The sequence below is a fragment of the Schistocerca nitens genome, chromosome 4 (genome assembly GCF_023898315.1).
Source record: "Schistocerca nitens isolate TAMUIC-IGC-003100 chromosome 4, iqSchNite1.1, whole genome shotgun sequence".
Taxonomy (NCBI): domain Eukaryota; kingdom Metazoa; phylum Arthropoda; class Insecta; order Orthoptera; family Acrididae; genus Schistocerca; species Schistocerca nitens.
This window is the reverse complement of record NC_064617.1, coordinates 853,268,942-853,293,125: the sequence shown is the minus strand read 5'-3', so window position 1 is coordinate 853,293,125 and position 24,184 is coordinate 853,268,942.

Below are 24,184 nucleotides of genomic sequence, written 5' to 3'. Positions count from 1 at the left end.
ATCGCTCAAATTATTCGAATCGGCTATTTCACTCATTGTACATCGCGATGTACTGTTAACAGTTTTTCGCGGCATTTTTACACAAATCAAAATTATTCAAAAATGAAACAAAGACAATGAAAAATCCAACAAACACTATAATAACAAAGAGCAACAAATTGCCGATGATCTGTGGAAGAAAGAGTGACAAATTAGTAAATGCGTTGCGCCAAATGCTAATTACATTTAAGTAAATAAGAGCAGATATATGACTACTTATCAGAAGATTCACAAAGAAATACGATCCTGGCCGGATGTCGCCAAGTGTAACCTCTCCACACGAAATTTTGTTAAATGAAAATTGACCAAAAACCCACAATAATATTAATTAAATAATGAACCATGAACGAAATGTAACCTCCTAACAGAAATAATAATATCTGGTAAAATTTTATAAGGACAGCAGCGCTGACCTTTGGCCCTGTATTCTGAATAAAACAAGCAAAATTCTTACCTCAATAAACTGCAACTATATCTGCTCTTATTTATCGACACAGCTTCGTGCAATGCTATTGGAAGGAATGCATAGGAAATATTCTTTAAATTGAAATGAATGCTTTTTCTTCAAAGGAGTGGAAAAATTCTTTAAATTGGAATGAATACTTTTCTTTAAAAGAGTTACTCTATAAAAGGATTATTATTGGGGCATCTTTTTTGAACAAATTAAATTACAATTAACATACATTATTAAAAATGCGCAAGGCTGCTTCTTTACCTTCTACAACAATACTCATCCTCCAGAGTCCTGACCAGAGTCGTGACCAGAGCACACAGCCAACGCATGCCGACTCCCTACTACCGTATCCGCCTGACTACTACTGCAGACAGACTCCGACTACTGTCGACTCGCGCAGACTAGCGCAGACTCGCGACAAGCAACAACTAACGATAAACTACTCTCTGGTCAGAGATTCTGTCATGCCTCGCCCATCGCCGGCGAAGCATACACCTTACACGTTAAAGGAGAATGTGTACCGTGATGTGCCTACAACCCCAGAGGATGTGAAACAACGTATTGTGGCAGCCTGCGGCGACATTAAACCAGATGTACTGCGGCGTGTACGACATTCATTACGCCAGAGATTGCAATTGTGTGCAGCAAATGATAGCCACCACATTGAACATCTATTGACCTGACATGTCGGGACACACTCTATTCCACTCCGTAATTGAAAACGGAAACCACGTGTGTACGTGTACCTCACCCCTCATGGTAATGTACGTGTGCGTCAGTGAAAAAGACCAATAAAAAGGTGTTAGCATGTGGACGTAATGTGCTGTTCCAGTCTCTTCTGTACCTAAGGTCCATCACCGATCCCTTTGGATCCCTACTTAATTCGGTGCTCTCCGATACACACGAGCCGGCCGCGGTGGTCTAGCGGTTCTAGGCGCTCAGTCCGGAGCCGCGCGACTGCTACGGTCGCAGGTTCGAATCCTGCCTCGGGCATGGATGTGTGTGATGTCCTTAGGTTAGTTAGGTTTAAGTAGTTCTAAGTTCTAGGGGACTGATGGCAATAGATGCTAAGTCCCATAGTGCTCAGCGCCATTTGATACACACGATCGAACAGCGGAGGAGTGGTACTCAAGCGTCAACTTTAGGTTACAATATCTCCGGATGTAATTAACATTTTACAATGCAACAAACGGCACTGATTACGTATTTGTTTTTATGTTCAGATGTGCTAACAAGACTAACGGGTTTCCATTTAAAAAACGTAGGTTTGTGTTAAAAAACATACTTCCGTGCATTTTTGTATGGTTTGTATTAACCAATTACACTAGCCTCTCTCCTCACGTTCGGTCTGTGGAATCGATTCGTCAGTATTTGATGTGGTTTACGAAATATATCCAGCGGTAATGTTAGGTGACTCACCCTGTATATATTCTGTATGTTCCCAAACTCTTATTAACGTGGAAAAATTCGAAATACATTGACGGAGTACTTTTTTAGATTTTTGGTAACAGGGATTTTCCACTTTGTATGTTACATGTACAGGGTGAATCGCCTAAAACTTGCAACGCAAATATTGCGTATATGAAAGGACTAGAGATGTGCAGTTTTCACAGAATGGATTGGTAGCCAGAGCTCGTATTGTTAGCGAATCAACAGGTCATAATAATAGCCAGAAAGTGTATTTTTGTGCAAAAATACACATTTTTTTAAACGGAACAATGCCTATTGACACTAACAAACTAAAATTTGGGTAAATTAGAATGTAAGTGGTGCCTGTTACAGGAGTCTAGTGCGAGTCGTTTCGAGATATTTATTTTGAAAAGTTCCCACACTTACAGTTCTTATACCATTCAACCTGCCTAGTTGCTAGGTATGATGTTGTTAAGTTTGCTTACAGTATGCTGGGGCGTTCCTTGAGTGCACTGGCACTAGCTAGTCAGTCATTTTGCGACAGTCCAAACAGTCAGTCGTGAACGCACGATGGCATTTACCGATGCAGAAAAAGCCAACATGCTCATGGTGTACTGATAGCGTAGTAAAAATGCAGTACGTTCTCGTACAGTGTATGAGGCAAGATATCCCAACAGACGTCAGTTATTTGTCAACTGCTTCAACTAGTTACTTAAAAGTGATAGTGTAACACCTAGACAAGGTAGCAGAAGGAAACAAATGACGACAGAAGTGGGGAAAATTAATGTTCTTGCTCCTGGTGCGATTGATCGGCACGTTAGTTCCCAGCACGAGGAAGTACCATGAGTCAGGCAAGTGTTCTATGCATTCTCCATTGACATAGGTTCCATCCTTATCAATTATCTCTCCAACAAGAGTTGCGTGGAAACGATTATAACAATCATGTTAACTTCCGTACGTGAGCATTAAGACGGAGTACTCCAGAAGTATCCCATACCTTGTAACCTCCTAACAGAAATAATAATATCTGGTAAAATTTTATAAGGACAGCAGCGCTGACCTTTGGCCCTGTATTCTGAATAAAACAAGCAAAATTCTTACCTCAATAACTGCAACTATATCTGCTCTTATTTATCGACACAGCTTCGTGCAATGCTGGCGTATATATATATATATATATATTTGATTCTTGGAGGGAATGCATAGGAAATATGAAGCCAATCTTGGATAAGTAACCCGCGGAAAAATGCAGTATTAGTCTGTTGACAATCCCCTTTGGCTTCGTCGGGTGGAACGTCAGAGTCTATGGAGTGTAACCCTGTGATGTGGGATAGTGGACTAGTAGATCATAGGCCTGTTTTTCATTACCGGAACAGTGAACGCGCGCAAGTATAGTAGCCTTCTAACAGACCATCTTCAACGGATTCTAGACGTTCCTCTGCAGACTACGAGCAACCTGTAGTGTATGGGTGAAAGAATTTTCATGGTGGCACGATTGGGTATGCGTTTTGTTCGGCTTCAGTTTCTACGTCTGATCGAAGTTTTATCAGTTTCTCTACGAGCAGCGTCATTTTGTTGTCGACCTAACCTACCAGAGGTGAGGTTTGGGTATTGTCATTAGAGTTCACTGCACTGGGGTCGGTCCTTTATTCGTTTATTTCCCATCAGTGCAGTGGTGGCTATTGCAGTAATCCATTCTTCTATAAACATGTTGCCTGGTCGGACGAGTCTCGTTTCAAATTGTATCGAGCGGATGGACGTGTACGTGTATGGAGACAACCTCATCAATCCAATGACCCTGCATGGCAGCAGGGGACTGTTAAAGCTGGCAGAGGCTCTGTAATGGTGAGAGGAGTGTGCAGTTGGTGTGATGTGGAACCCTTGATACGTCTAGAAACGACTCTGACAGGTGACACGTACGTGACCATCCTGTCTGATCGCCTGCATCCATTCATGTCCACTGTGCATTCCGACTGACTTGGGCAGTTCCAGCAGCACAATGTGCCACCTACACACGTCCAGAACTGCTACAAAGTAGTACCAGAAGCAATCTTCTGAGTTTAAACACTTCCGTTGGCCACCAAACTCCCCAGGCATGAACATTATTGAGCACACCTGGGATGCTTTGCAATGTGGTGTTCAGAAGAGATCTCCACCCCCTCTTACTCTTACCGATTTATAGAGAGCCCTGCAGGATTTACGGTGCCAGTTCCCTCCAGCACTACTTTAGACATTAATCGAGTACATGCCAAGATGTGTTACGGCGTTTCTGCGCGCTTGCAGGGGCCATACACGATGTGAGGCAAGTGTACCAGTTCCTTTGGCTCTTCAGTAAATAATTACTTTTATATCATATATATTGGATTTCTTTGTATACTCCTTGTCTGTAGTTTCATCCTTATGCCCTACACTGAGGTGACTAAAGTCATGGGATACAAAAATGGTTCAAATGGCTCTGAGCACTATGGGACTTAACATCTGAGGTCATCAGTCCCCTAGAACTTAGAACTACTTAAACCTAACTAACATAAGGACATCACACACGTCCATGCCCGAGGCAGGATTCGAACCTGAGACCGTAGCGGTCGCGCGGTTCGAGACTGAAGCGCCTAGAACCGCTCGGCCACACTGGCCGGCCATGGGCTACATCATAATAGCGCGTCAGACCTTCTTTCGCCCGGCGTTGTGGAGGTACGCGACATAGTACGGAGTCAAGTTGTTGAAAGTCCCCTGTGCGTATATTGATCCATGCTGATTCAGCAGCCATCCATAATTGCGAAAGTGTTGCCGGTGTAGGATTTTGTGCACGTACCGAGCCCTCGACTATGTCCCATAAATGTTTGATGGAATGCATGTGGGGCCATCTGGGTGGCCAAATCTTTTGCTGCAACTGTCCAGAGTCTTCTTCAAACCAATCGCCCGGTGACATGGCGCCTCGTCATAGACAAAAATTCCATCTTTGTTTGGGGGCATGAACTCCATAAATGGCAGAAAATGGTCTCCAAGTAGCTGAACATAACAATATCCAGTCAATGATAGGTCCAGTTAAACCAGAGGACTCAGTTGACCCCACATAAACACAGACCACATAATTGTGAAGCCATCACCATCTTGCACAGTGACTTATTGACAACGTGGGTCCATGACTTCGTGGGGTCTGCTCCACACTAAAATCTTACCAGCAGCTCTTGCCAACTGCAATCGGGACTCATGTGATCAGGGCACGGTTTTCGAGTTGTGTAGGGCCAATCGATACGCTCAGGAGCCCAGGAGAGGCGCTGCAGGCGATGTTAAGCTGTTAGCAGAGGCACTCGCGTTGGTCTTCTGCTGCCATAGCCCATTAACGCCAAATTTCGCCGTACTATCCTAACGGACACGTTCACCGTACGCCACACTTTGATTTCTGTGGTTATTTCACGCAGTGTTGCTTGTCTGTTAGCACTGACAACTCTACGCAAACGCCGCTGCTCTCGGTCGTTAAGTGATGGGTGTCGGCCTCTGCGTTGTCCGTGGTGAGAGGTAATGCCTGAAATTTGGTATTCTCTGCAGACTCTTGACACTGTGGATCTAGGAATATTTAATCTCCTAACGATTTACGAAACGGAATGTGCCATGCGTCTACCTCCAACTACCACTCCGCGTTCAAAGTCTGTTAATTCCTGTTCTGCGGCCATAGACACGTCAAAAATCTTTTCACATAAATCACCTGAGTGCAGATGACAGCTCCGCCAATGCGCTGACCTTTTATATCTTGTGTACGCGAAACTACCGCCATCTGTATATGTGCGTTTCGCTATCTCATGACTTTTGTCACTTCAAGCTACGATCGTGTTTCTGCTTATTTGCTACTGCAGTGCCACCTGCTTTGTAGTTCGTGACATCTTTGCTTTAGACGTGTGATTCTCAGTTGTCTTTCACCCGTTGTGTGAATATGAGCTTCTGCTGTCGGTGCAACACGCATGATATTTTATCTAAATCTTGTTGTATCATCGCCATGCCAATGTACCACTTTCTTTATATTGCTGGAATGTATTACAACTTGACACTAAATATTGCACACATAATGGAGGTTTATTGAGGTGAGTTTGCATAAGGTATGTTGTATGTATCCATATTGTGTAAATATACTCCACCCTATCATATGTGACCTGATTATGCTTGTATTTTCGATCTACACTACTGACCATTAAAATTGCTGCACCACGAAGATGACGTGCTACAAACGCGAAAATTAACCGACAGGAAGAAGATGCTGTGATATGCAAGTGATTAGCTTTTCAGAGCATTCACACAAGGTTGGAGCCAGTGGCGACACCTACAAAGTGCTGACATGAGGAAAGTTTCGAACCGATTTCTCACACACAAACAGCAGTTGACCGGCTTAGCCTGGTGAAACGTTATTGTCAGGCCTCGTGTAAAGAGGAGAAATGCGTACCATCACGTTTCCGACTTTGATAAAGGTCGGATTGTAGCCTGTCGCGATTGCGGTTTATCGTATCGCGACACTGCTGCTCGCGTTGGTCGAGATCCAATGACTGTTAGCAGAATATGGAATCGGTGGGTTCAGGAGGGTAATACGGAACGCCGTGCTGGATCCCAACGGCCTCGTATCACTAGCAGTCGAGATGACAGGCATCTTATCCGCATGGCTGTAATGGATCGTGCAGCCACGTCACGATCCCTGAGTCAACAGATGGGGACGTTTGCAAGCAACAACCATCTGCACGAACCTTTCGACGACGTTTGCAGCAGCACGCACTATCAGCTCGGAGACCGTGGCTGAGGTTACCCTTGACGCTGTATCACTGACAGGAGTGCCTGCGATGGTGTACTCAACGACGAACCTGGGTGCACGAATGGCAAAACGTGATTTCTTCGGATGAATACAGGATCTGTTTACAGCATCATGATGGTCGCATCCGTGTTTGGCGACGTCGCGGTGAACGCACATTGGAAGTGAGTGTTCGTCATTGCCATACTGGCATATCATCCGGCGTGATGGTATGGGCTGCCATTGGTTACACGTCTCAGTCACCTCCTGTTCGCATTGACGGCACTTTGAACAGTGGACGTTACATTTCAGATGTGTTACGACCCGTGGCTCTACCCTTCATTCGATCCCTACGAAACCCTACATTTCAGCAGGATAATGCACGACCGCATGGTGCAGGTACTGTACGGGCCTTTCTGGATACAGAAAATGTTCGACTGCTGCCCTGGCCAGCACATTCTCCAGATCTCTCCCCAATTGAAAACGTCTGGTCAATGGTGGCTGAGCAACGGGCTCGTCACAATACACCAGTCACTACTCTTGATGAACTGTGATATCGTGTTGAAGCTGCATGGGCAGCTGTACCTGTACACACCATCCAAGCTCTGACTCAATGCCCAGGCGTATCAAGGCCGTTATTACGATCAGAGGTGGTTGTTCTGGGTACTGATTTCTCACGGTCTATGCACCCAAATTGCGCGAAAATGTAATCCCATGTCAGTTCTAGTATAATATATTTGTCCAATGAATACCCGTTTATGATCTGCATTTCTTCTCGGTGTAGCAATTTTAATGGCCAGTAGTGTATGTACTCTACAGATCCTACGATATTAACTTAGATCTGCCGAAACCAATAAATACAATTGTATTTAGTGATCTTGGCTGTTGAAATTTTTACATCTGTATTTAATACTGCTCTCGATCGCACCCGTACTTGAGTGACTTCAAGCACGAATAATTTATGGGTAACGCTATTCTCACACCTATAGAAGTTGAGCAATTACAAGTTGAGCAATCGTCTTGAAAGATGCCGTTATTGAAGAAGGGAAGGAATCCAATTGAAGCACTGGAAATAACATAAGGTTTTCATAAAATAGCGTAATCTATTAGTCTCGTTCCCAGCAGTCGAAAGTAAGTCTCAAGGAACCCTCTGGGAGGGAAATGTTAGTAGCGACATAAGAGATGAAGCGCTAAAATTAGAACGTTGCCAGAGACGGAGAAGAAGCTACTTTTTTTTTATCTGCTGAGAGATTAAACGCCCACCCGCGGCGCCAGCCTAGGCCGGCAGCGTATGCGGGGCTGTGAGGAGTGCGGAATAAGAAGCAGCGTAACCCAGCAGCGACTGAACTTGGCTCGGGATTCATATTTCATAAAATTGCTCCTCGGACATGCTGTATTTTTTCTGCTATGTCTGACTCGGAACGTAAAATTATAACGCGTTTCGAAAAGTACGCTGTGGTATAACAGAACTTCGCGAAATTGTTTCCTCTAGGGAAAGTAAGCAGGCTTACGGTGACGTCAATTCCATAATTCCATACGCAGAAATTGGCGAGGAAGCCACTTCCCACTTACCGAAGAAGCAAACACTGGATTTCCCAGTTTACAAAATCGGTTTACCGTTCTCAAAGGTATTTCACCCCAATCTCTAGGATTCAAACAATTGCCCGTGTTCATTAGTAAACTGTTTCCTTCCGTCTAGAGGCTTACAGATTCCGGGAAAAAGACCACCCTTATTTCAAAAAGCAGTTTTAAGCAGGCAACAGAGATACAGAGAAAATACTTGTATTTGTGAACAACAAACAGCGCACCATTTTACATTACCTGGTTTTAAAAATTATGTCCGGTAAATGGCGTCCTCCACTGTCGATAAACTGTGAAACCTTTCCCACAAGGTTTCCGCAGTTATTTGTTAAATGGCAGCCATTTCCTGAGTGACTGCGACCTCAAGTGCTTGCGGGGTTTTGGGGCGACGTTTGTGCACTTGAGCATTTCTGGGGCGACGTTTGTGCACTTGAGCATTTACGTGATCCTAAAAAAGAAAAAAAAACAAGGTGATAAATCGGGTGACTTTGGGAGCCAGGCGATGCCTTCTCGCGAAGAGAGAAAATGTCTAGGAAACAAATCTATCAAAAGTTTTAGAGAATACTGAGAATTGCGGGTTGCGACGCCATCCTGTTGAAACCATACTTCTCCCTGTTCATGGTTACCAACAAGCTGGTTTAGCTTAGGTTGGAGGAAGATCGGTACCATGTGACAATAGCGATCCGAATTAACCGTTCCTGTTGCGTCATCTTCTTCGAAAAAATACGGATCTCAGCTCCAAATTCAACAACGCCGAACCAAACTGTATGACGATGGCTGTGAAGTGGTCGTTGGTGAAGTCTCTGAGGGTTTTCCGTTGCCCAGCAGCGAAACTTTTTACAAGTGGAAATTGCCCTCATCCGACGAAATCAAAACAGCGCAAAGGGGATGTTGTGAAGAATTTTCACATTATCACCACCTACGTAATAGCCGGATGTCCGCCTTTGGCATCGGTAACAGCAATGAGGCTTTGGTATGGTAGGTCGCTGGAGGGACTTGGCTCCACAACTGTACACACAAGTCACCTAATTGTCGTAAATACGGGGAGGGGGACGATGAGCTCTGACGCCACGTCCAATCACATCGCAAGTGTGTTCGATCGGGTCCAGATCTGGGGAGATGGAGGGCCAGCAGATCAATTGGATCTCGCGACTGTGTTCATCGAATCATTCCATCACACTCCTGGCCTTTTAATTGCTCTGAGCACTATGCGACTTAACTTCTGAGGTCATCAGTCGCCTAGAACTTAGAACCAATTAAACGTAACTAACCTAAGGACATCACACACATCCATGTCCGAGGCAGGATTCGAACCTGCGACCGCAGCGTCTCTCGGCTCCAGACTGTAGCGCCTAGAACCGCACGACCACTCTGGCCATTTGATATGGCGCTTATCTTGATGAAAAATGTCTCTATCGGCCGGAAACATGATGGTCATGAACGAGTGTACGTGGTCTGCAACCAGTGTACGATACTCCTTGGCCAACATGGTGCCTTGCACGAGCTCCACTGGACCCATGGATGCCCACGTGAATGTTTCCCAGAGCATAATGGAGCCGCCGCTAGATTGTCTCTGTCCCGCAGTACAGGTGTGAAGGAGCTATTAATCAGGAACACGACGCTTTCGCGTTCTCCCATCGGCATGATGGAGAGGGTATCGGGCTTCATTGGATCATGTAGCGCTCTGCCACTGCGCCAAAGTCCAGTGTCGATGGTCACGAGCACATTCTAGTCATAGTGCCGATGTCGTGGGGTTTTGGCACATGCGGCTGCCGAGGCACAGTGTTAGGAGTGTTCGGTGCACTGCGTGTTCAGACACACATTGCCCAACATTAAAGTCTGATGTTAGTTCCGCCACAGTTCGCCACCGGTCCAGTCTGGCCAGCCTACGACGTCTCATCTGTAATGAGGGGTGGCCGCGCAATACCACGACGTGGGGACATGTTTTCACTTTGGTTTTGCCACGTATTGAAGACAGTCACCACAGCACTCCTCGCTCACCCAACAGGCCACGCAGCTTCCGAAATGATCGTGCCGAGCCTCTGGGCGATCACAGTCTGCCCAGCCGGCCGCAGTAGCCGTGCGGTTCTAGGCGCTACAGTCTGGAACCGAGCGACCGCTACGATCGCAGGTTCGAATCCTGTCTCGGGCATGGATGTGTGTGATGTCCTTAGGTTGTTGTTGTTGTTGTGGTCTTCAGTCCTGAGACTGGTTTGATGCAGCTCTCCATGCTAATCTATCCTGTGCAAGCTTCTTCATCTACCAGTACCTACTGCAGCCTACATCCTTCTGAATCTGCTTAGTGTATTCATCTCTTGGTCTCCCTCTACGATTTTTACCCTCCACGCTGCCCTCCAGTACCAAATTGGTGATCCCTTGATGCCTCAGAACATGTCCTACCAACCGATCCCTTCTTCTAGTCAAGTTGTGCCACAAACTCCTCTTCCCCCCAATTCTATTCAATACCTCCTTATTAGTTATGTGATCTACCCATCTAATCTTCAGCATTCTTCTGTAGCACCACATTTCGAAAGCTTCAATTCTCTTCTTGTCTAAACTATTTATCGTCCATGTTTCACTTTCATACATGGCTACACTCCATACAAATACTTTCAGAAACGACTTCCTGACACTTAAATCAATACTCGATGTTATCAAATTTCTCTTCTTCAGATACGCTTTCCTTGCCATTGGCAGTCTGCATTTTATATCTGCTCTACTTCGACCATCATCAGTTATTTTTCTCCCCAAATAGCAAAACTCCTTTACTACTTTAAGTGTCTCATTTCTTAATCTAATTCCCTCAGCATCACCCGACTCAATTCGACTACATTCCATTATCCTCGTTTTGCTTTTGTTGATGTTCATCTTATGTCCTCCTTTCAAGACAGTGTCCATAGAGTTCAACTGCTCTTCCAAGTCCTTTGCTGTCTCTGACAGAATTACAATGTCATCGGCGAACCTCAAAGTTTTTATTTCTTCTCCATGAATTTTAATGCGTACTCCGAATTTTTCTTTTGTTTCCTTTACTGCTTGCTCAATATAACTTCGGGGAGAGGCTATAACCCTGTCTCACTCCCTTCCCAACCACTGCTTCCCTTTCATGTCCCTCGACTCTTATAACTGCCATCTTGTTTCTGTACAAATTGTATATAGCCTTTCGCTCCCTGTATTTTACCCCTGCCACCTTCAGAATTTGGAAGAGAGTATTCCAGTCAACATTGTCAAAATCTTTCTCTAAGTCTACAAATGCTAGAAACGTAGGTTTGCCTTTTCTTAATCTAGCTTCTAAAATAAGTCGTAGGGTCAGTATTGCCTCAGGTGTTCCCATATTTCTACGGAATCCAAACTGATCTTCCCCGAGGTCGGCTTCTATCAGTTTTTCCATTCGTCTGACAAAATTCGCGTTAGTATTTTGCAGCCGTGACTTATTAAACTGATAGTTCGGTAATTTTCACATCTGTCAACGCCTGCTTTGTTTGGGATTGGAATTATTATATTCTTCTTGAAGTCTGAGGGTATTTCGCCTGTCTCATACATTTTGCTCACCAGATGGTAGAGTTTTGTCAGGACTGGCTCTCCTAAGGCTGTCAGTAGTTCTAATGGAATGTTGTCTACTCCCGGGGCCTTTTTTCGATTTAGGTCTTTCAGTGCTCTGACAAACTCTTCACGCAGTATCATATCTCCCATTTCATCTTCATCTACCTCCTCTTCGATTTCCATAATATTGTCCTCAAATACGTCGCCCCTGTATAGACCCTCTATATACTCCTTCCACCTTTCTGCTTTCCCTTCTTTGCTTAGAACTGGGTTACCATCTGAGCTCTTGTTATTCATGCAAGTGGTTCTCTTTTCTCCAAAGGTCTCTTTAATTTTCCTGTAGGCAGTATCTATCTTACCCCTAGTGAGATAAGCCTCTACATCCTTACATTTGCCCTCTAGCCATCCCTGCTTAGCCATTTTGCACTTCCTGTCGATCTCATTTTTGAGACGTTTGTATTCCTTTTTGCCTGTTTGATTTACTGCATTTTTATATTTTCTCCTTTGATCAATTAAATTCAGTATCTCTTCTGTTACGCAAGGATTTCTACTAGCCGTCGTCTTTTTACCTATTTGATCCTCTGCTGCCTTCACTACTTCATCCCTCAGAGCTACCCATTCTTCTTCTACTGTATTTCGTTCCCCATTCCTGTCAATTGTTCCCTTATGCTCTCCCTGAAACACTGTACAACCTCTGGTTCTTTCAGTTTATCCAGGTCCCATCTCCTTAAATTTCCACCTTTTTGCACGTTAGGTTAGTTAGGTTTAATTAGTTCTAAGTTCTAGGCGACTGGTGACCTCAGAAGTTAAGACGCATAGTGCTCAGAGCTATTTGAACCATTTTTGAACAGCCTGCCCTCGTCACACTCATAGATCTCGCGCCTTCCCTGATCTACATCCGGATAGCACGCTCACTGATACTACATGCAACGTGGGTGTGTCTGACTAGCAGTCATTCCTCTCGAGGTGACATTACTATCGCCTGGGTGAGTTTGTATCGATAGCAGGTCGGTGATCGGAATGTTTTGACCGATCACTATACTTCTCTGCGAGTTTCAGAATCTCTCTCACTTAATTCTTGAGTAACGATCATTTTTTGTGGATGCATATGATGATTTCTGTGCAGGATTCTTTTTACACTCCTGTCAGACAATCCCAGGGCAGCTGCATATTTAAGTGCTGAATGCTTTGGAGAATGCTGGGCGGACGCTCTCACGCACGCCACGTCTTCCGGCGGTGTTAGAGTCTGAGATCGGCCAGTAGGTTTTCTTTCCAGAGCAGAACATGCCGTTCTTAACTTTGATACCGAAACTTGAAGAGCTTCTTTTTCTGTCAGGAGCAGAATCGCGTCGGCCAATTTCGAACGGAATGTGAATTGCTCGTTGATAGTAACCACAGTGACACCATTACGATTATAGTCCTCCACAACAAACGTATGATGTTCGTCTATCCCAGTCACAGCGCCTGATAAAAATGGCAGGTATATCGCTATCGATCAGTACCCCCACCACAACCGACAAAGCAGTTTTCCAAATACGGGGTCTTTTTGTCGTACCCTGTATAACATTACGCTGAATCATCTCTCACACCCCGATAGTTTCTTAGCGTTTTGAATTGTGGGTTTGCTCATGACTAAAACATTTTCGAATCAGTACTATAAGTGCGCAAAACAAACCAACAGTTCTCTCGGCGTAAAGTTCTACTTCTATTATTCTGATTGACAGTACATTCTCAAATAAATATTACACTGTCCGACAAAAAAAGTGAGCCACCCACAAGATGTGGTCGGATGACAATATACTTCGTACACGTACGCACTATCGGCAGGTATGTAAATGACTGGAGTCGCGTATCTGTACCGAGCGAGGTGGCGCAGTGGTTAGACACTGGACTCGCATTCGGGAGGACGACGGTTCAATCCCGCGTCCGGCCATCCTGATTTAGGTTTTCCGTGATTTCCCTAAATCACTCCAGGCAAATGCCGGGATGGTTCCTCTGAAAGGGCACGGCCGACTTCCTTCCCCGTCCTTCCCTAATCCGATGAGACCGATGACCACGCTGTCTGGTCTCCTTCCCCAAGCAACCAACCAACCAATCGCGTATCTGTGTGACAGGCAGAACGGCCAGCAGAGTGTTCTAGTATTGTTCGTGTTCACTGTTGCTACCAGCCCTGGAAGGGCATATAAGTGGCATGAATAGCATGAGATGTTGAGTGATAACTGAAGCATACAGAAAAACTGCGCATGTGTGTGAGAGAGCGTTATCAGCACCTGACAGTTGAGAGGGTCCTCATCGTTGGTCTCCATTTGGCGGGTTGGTTAAAATGTGCAATATCCAGATATGTGGGGCATTCGGATGATAGTGACCCGATGTTGGTCACCATAAAGGAGGTACGCCCTATTGTTCACTAAGACCCAAACCTCCAGAAGTCAGACACTCAGATCGGTACGAAAGTTGTTGCGTAAGCAGAGTATCAACCAAAACTCCGCTTTATTTCGTACTATGTGCTGTCGTCCAGCAGAACGGGTCCAAACGGTAATTAAAACTAACACCAGAACTACAGAGCACAGGAAAAACAAAGCTGTGAGGAATTAATACACTATGTGATCAAAATATCCAGACACCGCCAAAAACATACGTTTTTCATATTAGGTGCATTGTGTTGCCACCTACTGCAAGGTACTCCATACCAGCGACATCAGTAGTCATTAGACATCGTGAAAGAGCAGAATGGGGCGCTCCGCGGAACTCACGGACTTCGAACGTGGTCATATTGGGTGTCATTTGTGTCATACGTCTGTACTCTCCTAAACATCTCTAGGTCCACTGTTTCCGATGTGATAGTGAAATGGAAACGTGAAGCGACACGTACGGCACAAAAGAGTACACGCCGACCTCGTCTGTTGACTGAAAGCTGCATCAGGATCCACTGCAAGTACTATGACAGTTAGGCAGGAGGTGAGAAAACTTGGATTTCATGGTCGCGTGGCTGCTCACAAGCCACCCATCACTCCGGTAAAAGCCAAACGACGCCTCCCTTGGTGTAAGGAGCGTAAACACTGGACGATTGAACAGTGGAAAAACGTTGTGTGGAGTGACGAATCACGGTACAGTATGTGGCGATCCGATGGGAGGGTGCGGGGACGGCGAATGCCCGGTGAACGTCAGCTGCCGGCATGTGTAGTGCCAACAGTAAAATTCGGTGTCGGTGGTGTTATGGTGTGGTCATGTTTCTCATGGAATGGTCTTGCACCCCTTGTTGTTCTGCGTAGCACTATCACAGCACGGGCTTACATTGATATTTTAAGCACCTTCTTGCTTCTCACTGTTGAAGAGCAATTCGGGGATGGCGATTGCCTCGTTCAACACTATCAAGCACCTGTTCATAATGCACGGCCTGTGGCGGAGTGATTACACGACAATAACATCCCTGTAATGGATTGTCCTGCACGGAGTCCTGACCTGAACCCAATAGAACACCTTTGGGATGTTTTGGAACGCCGACTTCTCCTCAATGCAGTACACCGTGCAGAATGCACTGCCACTCCCCTAGAAACCTTCCAGTACCTGATTGAACATATATGCCTGCAATAGTGGAAGCTGTCTTCAAGGCTAAGGGTGGGCCAAAACCATACTGAATTCCAGCATTACCGATGGCGGGCGCCACGAACTTTTAAGTCATTTTCAGCCAGGTGTCCGGATACTTTTGAACACATAGTGTCGTATGTGTAACTTCCACTGCGAAGTTGGTAGAGCTCGTCGTGCCAAAGGTCCTGGGTTTAAACCCCAATGATGACAGTTTTTTATTGTATTATGCGTGAATGTTTTATGTGGGACTATCAATACATCGACACGTGCGTTTCAATTGTTTCTTAATTCTAGTGTTCCAACTGTTTACGTTTATTCTGTGAAACTATAAATGCACTAGCTGCTTCATCACGAATGGTGTCTGTTCTGTCGCACATGTCGGATACACCACAGCTATCCGTATAAATGTACTCTATAGGTTTGCTACTTTCAAACTAACGAAAGAAAAGCAGACCGCCGAAAGGAACGATGCTACAAACTCCGAAAAGTCATTTTACATGTCAGGAAAATGTTCTACCATATAACAGTTCCTCACGTAAACAGATAAAACATGTTGCAATCAGTGTGGTTTGAACGCAGGCCCTTCGGTACATGAACTCGCACTTTACCAACTCACCCACGCGAGATCTACGAAGCTATGACACGCAGATACGTTTTTTCTGTACTCCGTAGATCTGGCGTTACTTTTAATTATCGTTTAAGCATCTTCTACTGGACGACAGCACACAGCACGAACTAAATCGGTCTTTTGGTTGATAATCGAGATATAACGTTGGGTATCGATCCAGGAGTCTGACATCTGGAGGTTTGGATGTAAGCAAATCTTAACCCCTTCACAACTCCTCCTGCCATCCGAGAATACGTAATGCAGTCGCTGTAGCTTTCTGTGTGATCCCGCACCATTCGTCGGACACTGGCAGCAGCCGCAGAAGGGAATTATCGTCCCACGCGTAGGCTGCCTTTAGCACCACGAGGCAAAACGGCTGCGTTATCAGATACTGAAATACAAAATGTGGATTCATGAAAAGTTTCGAAGAGTAGGGGAAAGCAGCGAAGAAGTTATACTGCTGTGTCTGCAAATACTGATGTAAGAACTAAAATATGGAACATTTTCTTAGACGGAAAATAGTACATACCTGCAAGATCAGGAGCGTAGTTTATAAGTGTGGTACAATTTATGTACCCGCTGTACGAAATGGGAAAACAGCTTCCTATTTTTTACAACTTGTAGATGTTTAGAAAACTAAGTACAATTCGTTTATTTTTCTCTAAATTTATGTTCTTTAAATCAGATACCAAGAACAATGTCCCACAATTGCGGATGACATTGTTTAAATAATTGTTACTCACTGTTTAGGCTATAATAAATAAAATATCAAAAGTGGAACAATTTCGGAAACTCACACCTTCTCTTCTGTTGAGAACACCCATCAGAGTACCGATTCTCGAAGAATGGTGCTAAAGAACAGTCATTTCGAGGGAGATATCTGCAGTCGAGAAGCAGATATTTTTTCGCTAAATGAATTTGTCACTGGAAATGGACCCATACGGTTGGTTCTCTTCTGGCCCCTCCAACAGCAAAATTTACACCTGTTATCAAGCAGTTAACACTACGTGAAGAGGACTGGCCAAAGTGACGGCAGGTTGCACCCAGTAAGTTGAACGTCTGGAGTAGTTGGCATCGCCAGCCGCGCCCCAGCAACGGCGGACTGTGTAGTTACGTGTTTCTGTGACGCTGTCTTCCAGGGGTTGTTTGCATAATGCGGCGATTATACGAACAGGGCGCACGAGCTCGTCGTTCGCTGTATGCAGTCGGCGGTGTCTGGGATTCCCGCCAGTGCAGCAGGCGAGTCACTGCTGGATGTAACGAGCTACGAGAGGGTTGTTTACCTGGGGGATCCGGCACGCCCCAGCAGATCTTCCTGCTTCCCAGATGTTATCTCGAATTAACTGCGTGTATGCTATCAGACAGGGAGGTGGTCTCTACTGTAATAGGACACGCCGCGTTTGTGTGCCTAAAAGGTGTCGGGCCTGGGAGCTACTAAAACAGTCTGAGGGAATTCATGAGCAACGTAGCTCACAAACTTCTGATGCCTACAGTCTTCAGTCTGCGCAGGGTTAACACAGAAAACAGGCGAGATTCAAACAAGAACAGCACGCTTTGTCATAAGATTACTCGATAAACGAGTAAGTCTTCCGCTGATAGGCAACCAACTGTAGTGCAGACGTTTGAAGAGAAGTGCTGAGCGTAATAGAGAAACCTTATCATCATCAAAATGAAGGATTATGGTATGTATCGTCTTCGATTACTTGGTCTCCAGCGTATTTTCTTTGTCCTACCGGTCTTCCTTATTCCTTGTTTTGTTTTCTCATTCGATCAGTGACCTTGCTGTTTTGATTTCTTGCATTTTTCTTACGTGGTCTTTCCATTTGTTGCTTTACTTCCCTATTTCTTGATTGCGATTAAGTATGTTTGATTCTTTGCCAATATCTTAATTCCTTTTCCTACTATATAATCTAAACCAACTACTGCTCTCAGGAATATCATCCCTTCACTTTATATCTGGTTAGCAAGTGTCCAACTTTCACGTCTGAGCCGTGGTAAAAATTGCTGTTTTGTAGAGCGCACAGCAGCGCGTAGTGTGAAGCAGTCGCCCCCCGTTTCTGGCGGTGGCGCCGCTGTGGCAGTCGAAGCTTTGGTGTCTCCCTCTGGTGGGAGAGGGGAAAGGTTGCCTGTTCACGTGCATTTAAGGGGCGCTATGAGCTCGCGAGTCGGTCAGTCTGGGTCAGTCTCTCGTTCCCAGCTTGCTAGTCTGTCTCTCGTCCGCATTTGTTAGGCAGTTAGTGTCTGTCTGTCGCTCGGGGTGCTAGTATGTCTGTCGTTCGGCTCAACCTTTAAAGCCGGCAAAAAGAGTCTTTCCACTCCGCCAGTAGGAGAACTCAGCGAGTGGTCGCCCGGTCGGGGCTTAGTTCCTGCATCTGAGCCTGCGCGTTAGGCCGCCGGTCTGCTCGAGTTTGCTCAGGCAACGGTCATTGGCGGTTGGATCGATCGGTCGGTCGGTCGCACACTGAGACACAAGAGGAATTGTCCGTCTTGAGCGTCGGTGCATGTGAGGTCGCCACGTGAGTCCAGTGGGCCGCCGGGTATAGCGAGGGGTAGTGACTTCGCAGTCGACACGAGAGCAGCAGGAGTCAACCCACGACATCAGTCTGGCCCGTGCGAGCTGCGACGCCGTGAGACGGGAGATCGGCGCGCCTTCCTGCGTCCGTTGAAGCGGCTGGCAGCGGACGGTTCGGGAGAGCGATTTAGGGTGCTGCGCCAGGTCTTCTCGAGAAATCGCAGTTTATTAGAAGTTAAGTGATTGGTGATATGTTGTTTGATTTATCTTGTTAAATTCTACTTGTTTTCTTGGTAAGGTCACCATCCGTTTTGCTTTGGACTCGTCCCACCATTCTTCTCCGTTTGCCCACCCGCGGGAAGGTGGTTGTTTATAAATTGGGTGGTCTGTTTCTCCTTTGTGGAGTAGGGGCGGGTTAGAGCAACCAGCCGTTCAGGTTGTTCGGTAATCTGCCTATCAATCTACCGTACTTTAGTAGCTGCCTCTGTCATGTTTGTCGGATTTGGTGTGTTAACGAATTTATTGCTTGGGGTGTAACGGCCTAATACCTGAAATATGTTTTGATCTATGGAAACTTTGATATTATTGCCTATGATCTTGAGAGGCGGTATCTGTGTACTGTAGAGCATCTTCACTATTGTTTGGTCAACCTTGTAGAATTTTATATAAGATTGCATTTCATGGGCTTTTATTTAAATGATCATTTTAGTATATAACGTTACCACCCTTTCACCGTAAGACTTTTCTTAGAAGTTAAAATCAAGTTGCACCTTCGGTGGCAAGGTTAATATTTTAATTGTTAGTGTTTTGTACCATTTCCATCCCTCCTATGGGGGGTGCATAGTTTGTGTGCTTGTGTAAATTGTTAAAACTCTTAGTTTAAAGTTGTCTGATGTGTTGCAGATTTGCACCAGTGTAGTCTTTCAGAGACTGTTGTGAGCGGTCGTAACTACGGCCGTGTCAAAAGGGAGCGGCAAGGCTCTCTGCCCGAAAGCTCATACAGTCAAAATTTGTTTCTTTCTGCCTCTGAATATATTGTAACTTTGATATTTAGAGGGTGCTTTCTGATTATAATTTTAAATTGTTTCTTTTAAAAAATGCTTTTAGGCACTATCAAGGTGAATAAAATTCCCATTTATTAAAAGGAATTTGGTTATGATTTCATCAGTTACTCCCTGGCAACTACTTCCATGCTTACATAGTGCGATTAAATGTGTTAATGTTCTTGATGAATCGCTAGTAAATAAAATAAATTCTTAAGAATATTCTTTGAAAGTAAATCACTGTTCAACGTCCGGCCAACAGCGTTGTATAGCCTAAGCACTGTACGTGTTTGCTGCTTTAAAATATCACTTGATTGTGCAACACAGGTACTAGAATATCGGTAGCTTTCTACTCATACCATCATTTGATACGTGTGTCATATGGCACCCAAGATAAACGAATCTGTTAACTTGATTTATTGCTTCGTTATTAATGTCTAATTTGACCCTTACTGATTCGCAACGAACAAATGTCACACAATTGTTTTCGATGCGGAGATGTGAAAATTACACTTATTTGCTACGTTCACAATCAAAGTATCTTAAGTATTAAAATTCCGACATAACTATTCAGCAACAGTGAAGATGTATATTATTTTCTGCAATATATGTCACACGAAATTACCTCAGTATTAAAATGAAAGGTCCGAATTTAACACAGAGTCATTCTTTCCCGAAACGTTCGCGACTGAAACAGGAAACGGGGAGCAGGCGGAATGGAGGTTAGAGAAGAAATGACAATTCTACATGAGGTGCTCTACACCACATAACTTAATGAGGCTCGGAGAGCTTGATGTATATGTAAATGTATGCATCAAAACACTCAGGAAACAATTGGTGTAATTTGTGACGTTATTTGTTAGATTTCGGCCTCACCATGTGTGATCATCTGGAAAGTATAGCGAATCATGATGCTAATACCAATGCCAGACTTTCGAGGTGCCTAATATTATCATTGTCAGTTGTTGCACGTGTTGATGGCTCATACATAGGAAGAAACAAAACTGAATTGTAGAGATTGTTCAAATGGCTCTGAGCACTATGGGACTTAACATCTATGGTCATCAGTCCCCTAGAACTTAGAACTACTTAAACCTAACTAACCTAAGGACATCACACAACAGCCAGTCATCACGATGTAGAGATGTTGGAATCTATTTTGTACAGGTGGTGCTCCATGACTTCTAACTAAATGAAAAAGGACGTCAACGGCACTGGGAAGCTGCAACAATGTGACTATTTTATTCAACGAATACCGTATTTTATGGACTATAAGCTGCACTTTTTTCTTCGGAAAATTACCTCCAAAATTCAACTGCATCTTACACTCGAAATTAATATAAAAATGTCCAGCGTTTGATTTAAATTTCTCGCCAGTCTTAAACATGGCCGTACATTTGATGAAGCGGGAAATCTATCTGTATCTTCCAGCATTGGATTTAACCAAACAGTGGACGCTCATATTCACAGGACATGTGAAGGGCTTATTTCAATTGTGGTACAAGTCCATTACCTCCACTTTTCTCCCCATAATGCTTCTGAAATTAATGATCCAAACAAACAGAAAGAAAGGTTCATCTCTATCAAGAAGCCATATGCTTGAATATTTCTGGTATCTCAACTGCAAATTTTTCAGCGCTCATTTAACTTTAGGACTCTGTATCTCACAATGAACAAAAACAGACTTGTTCAAATATTGAAATAAGCCCTTCACGTACATTAGTATGTTCTCTAGAAATGATTAGCATTGGAATCATGTTGCACCGCGGGCTCAAGGTCAACATCGGCATCGCGGCGAACACCACCCTCGACAAAATGAGCCTCCGGCTCTTGTTCTTGCTATAAGCCGAATGGATTAGTGCGATTGTAGCAGACGTGCAAGTTCCTATCAGACGTATACGCGAACCGTACCGTGAAATCAGTGACTTTGAAAGAGGGAACATTACTGTCGTGAAATAATGTGATGCATCCATCCGAGTAACTGCTGCTCGTGTGGGAAGAAGTGTTTCAATAGTGCAACGGGTATGTGTAGAATGGTTCACGGAAGGCCGTAGAACGTGACGAGATGGATCAGGTCACCGCATCCAGACCGCCCCCAGAAGATCTACTCCTCTACCGAGTGGCACTGTGGACCAGATCTCAGCTCTAGTGGAACAGTGTAACACATCGTACACTATCAGCGGTGACAGTCTGTCGCCGTTTCTTACGGCATTGGTCACGTGCGCATCGTCTACTTCTCCGCCCACCTTTGACGACATAAATAGCACCAGACAGTGTTTCACAACGAATCCAGGCTCTGTTTGTTTGAGAATGATGGCCGCATTTCCGTTCGCCGCAGACAGGGGCAGCGGCATTGCAGTGACTTCATTCTCACAAGAAATACAGAGTGAACTCAAGGCCTTATGGTGTGGGGTGTGTAAGGGATCCATTTTCCAACGAACACAGGTATTAATATCCGACACCCAGGTCGATAGCAGACAAGAGTCGATTGTCGAGCGCTGCAGGAGGCAGTGATATTAGTGTCGCGTGAAAGCAGTACTGGAAAGACTGGCAGAAAAAAAATGGCGGTCGCGCTGAGTACGGTGTCAATGGCGGATGTGCCGAGTGAGGAGTAAATTGCAAATTCACCGAATTGTGGCAAATGAGCGCGTCCCTTTATCGTCGTGGGGTTGACCCTCATCAATACCTATTCGCGAGTGATATAAAACCAAAAGTGACAAGTGCCGAATTACGTGTTTCGCGTCAACCGCGTCCGCCAGCAACAACCGTGGATTGCAGTGAGGTTTGTTGTGAATATTATCTATCATCATTGCGTGTGACGAAGTACTTGAAATCAGCAATCAATAAAAGATATAACCGTAACTAAACGTGTAAGGCGAACGTATCAACTGCCTCAGAATTTGTGTGTTAATAGAAAATACATATCAGTTTGTATATCGCAACCTTTGTGGTCTTTAGTAAGAGGAAAACTTTGAACCATTAACTATTCTGCCTCAGAACAACAGCACTCAGTTGAAATACCCTCGAAACCACAGCATAAAAACCGATGGACTTTCGTCCATTAAGCACACGGTCATATATTCATAATAATTTACTGTTTGGCGGCTTCGGTAAATCATACAAAACCCAATAAAGGATATAACGGGGGGTTTCAGGTGCTGTTGGGTACAACCACAAATCACAGTTGATATGCGTCCAGGGCACTTTGACCAGTGTGCCCTTCGGGAGTGACATCCTACGAACCGTAGCCATACCCTTTCTGTACAAGACTCCAGACGCCATTTTTCAGCAAGACAATGTACGACCACATGTTACTGCACGAACACACACCTTCTTGGTGTCACAGGATGTCAGATCACCAAACTTGTCGCCAATAGAAAGTGCGTGGTATATGATGAAACGACTGGTGCAGCGCTGTGACCCGATGCCAACCACCAAAGGTGAATGCAGCATGGATGGTTATATCACAGGACGCTACTCGCCCCTTATACGCGTCGATGCCATCACGCGTGGAACAAGTTGTCAGGTCGCATGGCGGACCCTGTTCCTAGTAGGCAACAGTACACACGCTGAACCAGGTGACTGGGCTCCTAATCATTTCTTCAGAACGTACTAATGTACACGTCCAGTGAATATCAATGTCCTATCTTTAGTGGTTCAGGGGGATCTGTGTTTTCTTCTGAACGCGAGTGTAAATAAAGTCACGTATTAGTTCTTTATGAGGCGCATGTCTGCATTCCAGGTGCACACTGAAATTCCCGCGTCGTTAAGGAAGCCAAAACTAAATAGTAAAGTGGAGCAACGTACGGTAACTGGTCTTCTGCATTTGAGGTGGAACAACGTTGCCAACGCCATCATTCCACCTCCATATGTCAAAGTAGTCCGGTGGTGTGCGCGCTTTTGCTGTGCTCAAACAAGTTTACATGATGGAGAATGAAGTGGCAGTCCATTTCTCCGTGAAGAACCGGAATTCCAGCGGACGTGGAGGCCATAGTGATCGGAGACCAGGCTACTACAATCGTGGCGATAGTGAAATAAGTGGAAATCAGTCACTGATCAGTTACTATCTTTTCTTAGCTCACGATGGAGCCTTTCGATACGACCGTAATTAGCCGCTGTTAGGATGTCAGATACAGTGATGATGGGTGCGTGTAGCGTGCGTGTTTTAGAATCCGCCTTTGTTAATAAAACTGTTTGAACGTACTTCTCGTGTTCGCGTATTACCGTACCTCAAGGACCCATCGCTTGCAAATCCTGACAAAATATTCGTGTAATCATCATCCGGGGCAACAACACAGACTAACTCCCTTATAGAAGTGGTGTCAGAATGGGGATAATTATGGAAAATCTACATTCCTGAAGAGGCGAAGTACAACGTGAATATATATACTAAGATGGTATCTGTTCCTTCGAACATGTCCGAAAGAACAGATACCATCGGTGACCATGCAGCTCATTAGAATGAAATTACAATGAAATGAACACCCTTAGCTGCTTACAGGCGTTGACATACGTCAACGGGGACAGATGAAAACGTCTTCCCCGACAGGGACTCGAACCCGGGATCTCCTGCTTACATGGCAGACGCTCTATCCATCTGAGCCACCGAGGACACTGAGGATAGCGCCACTGCTGGGAT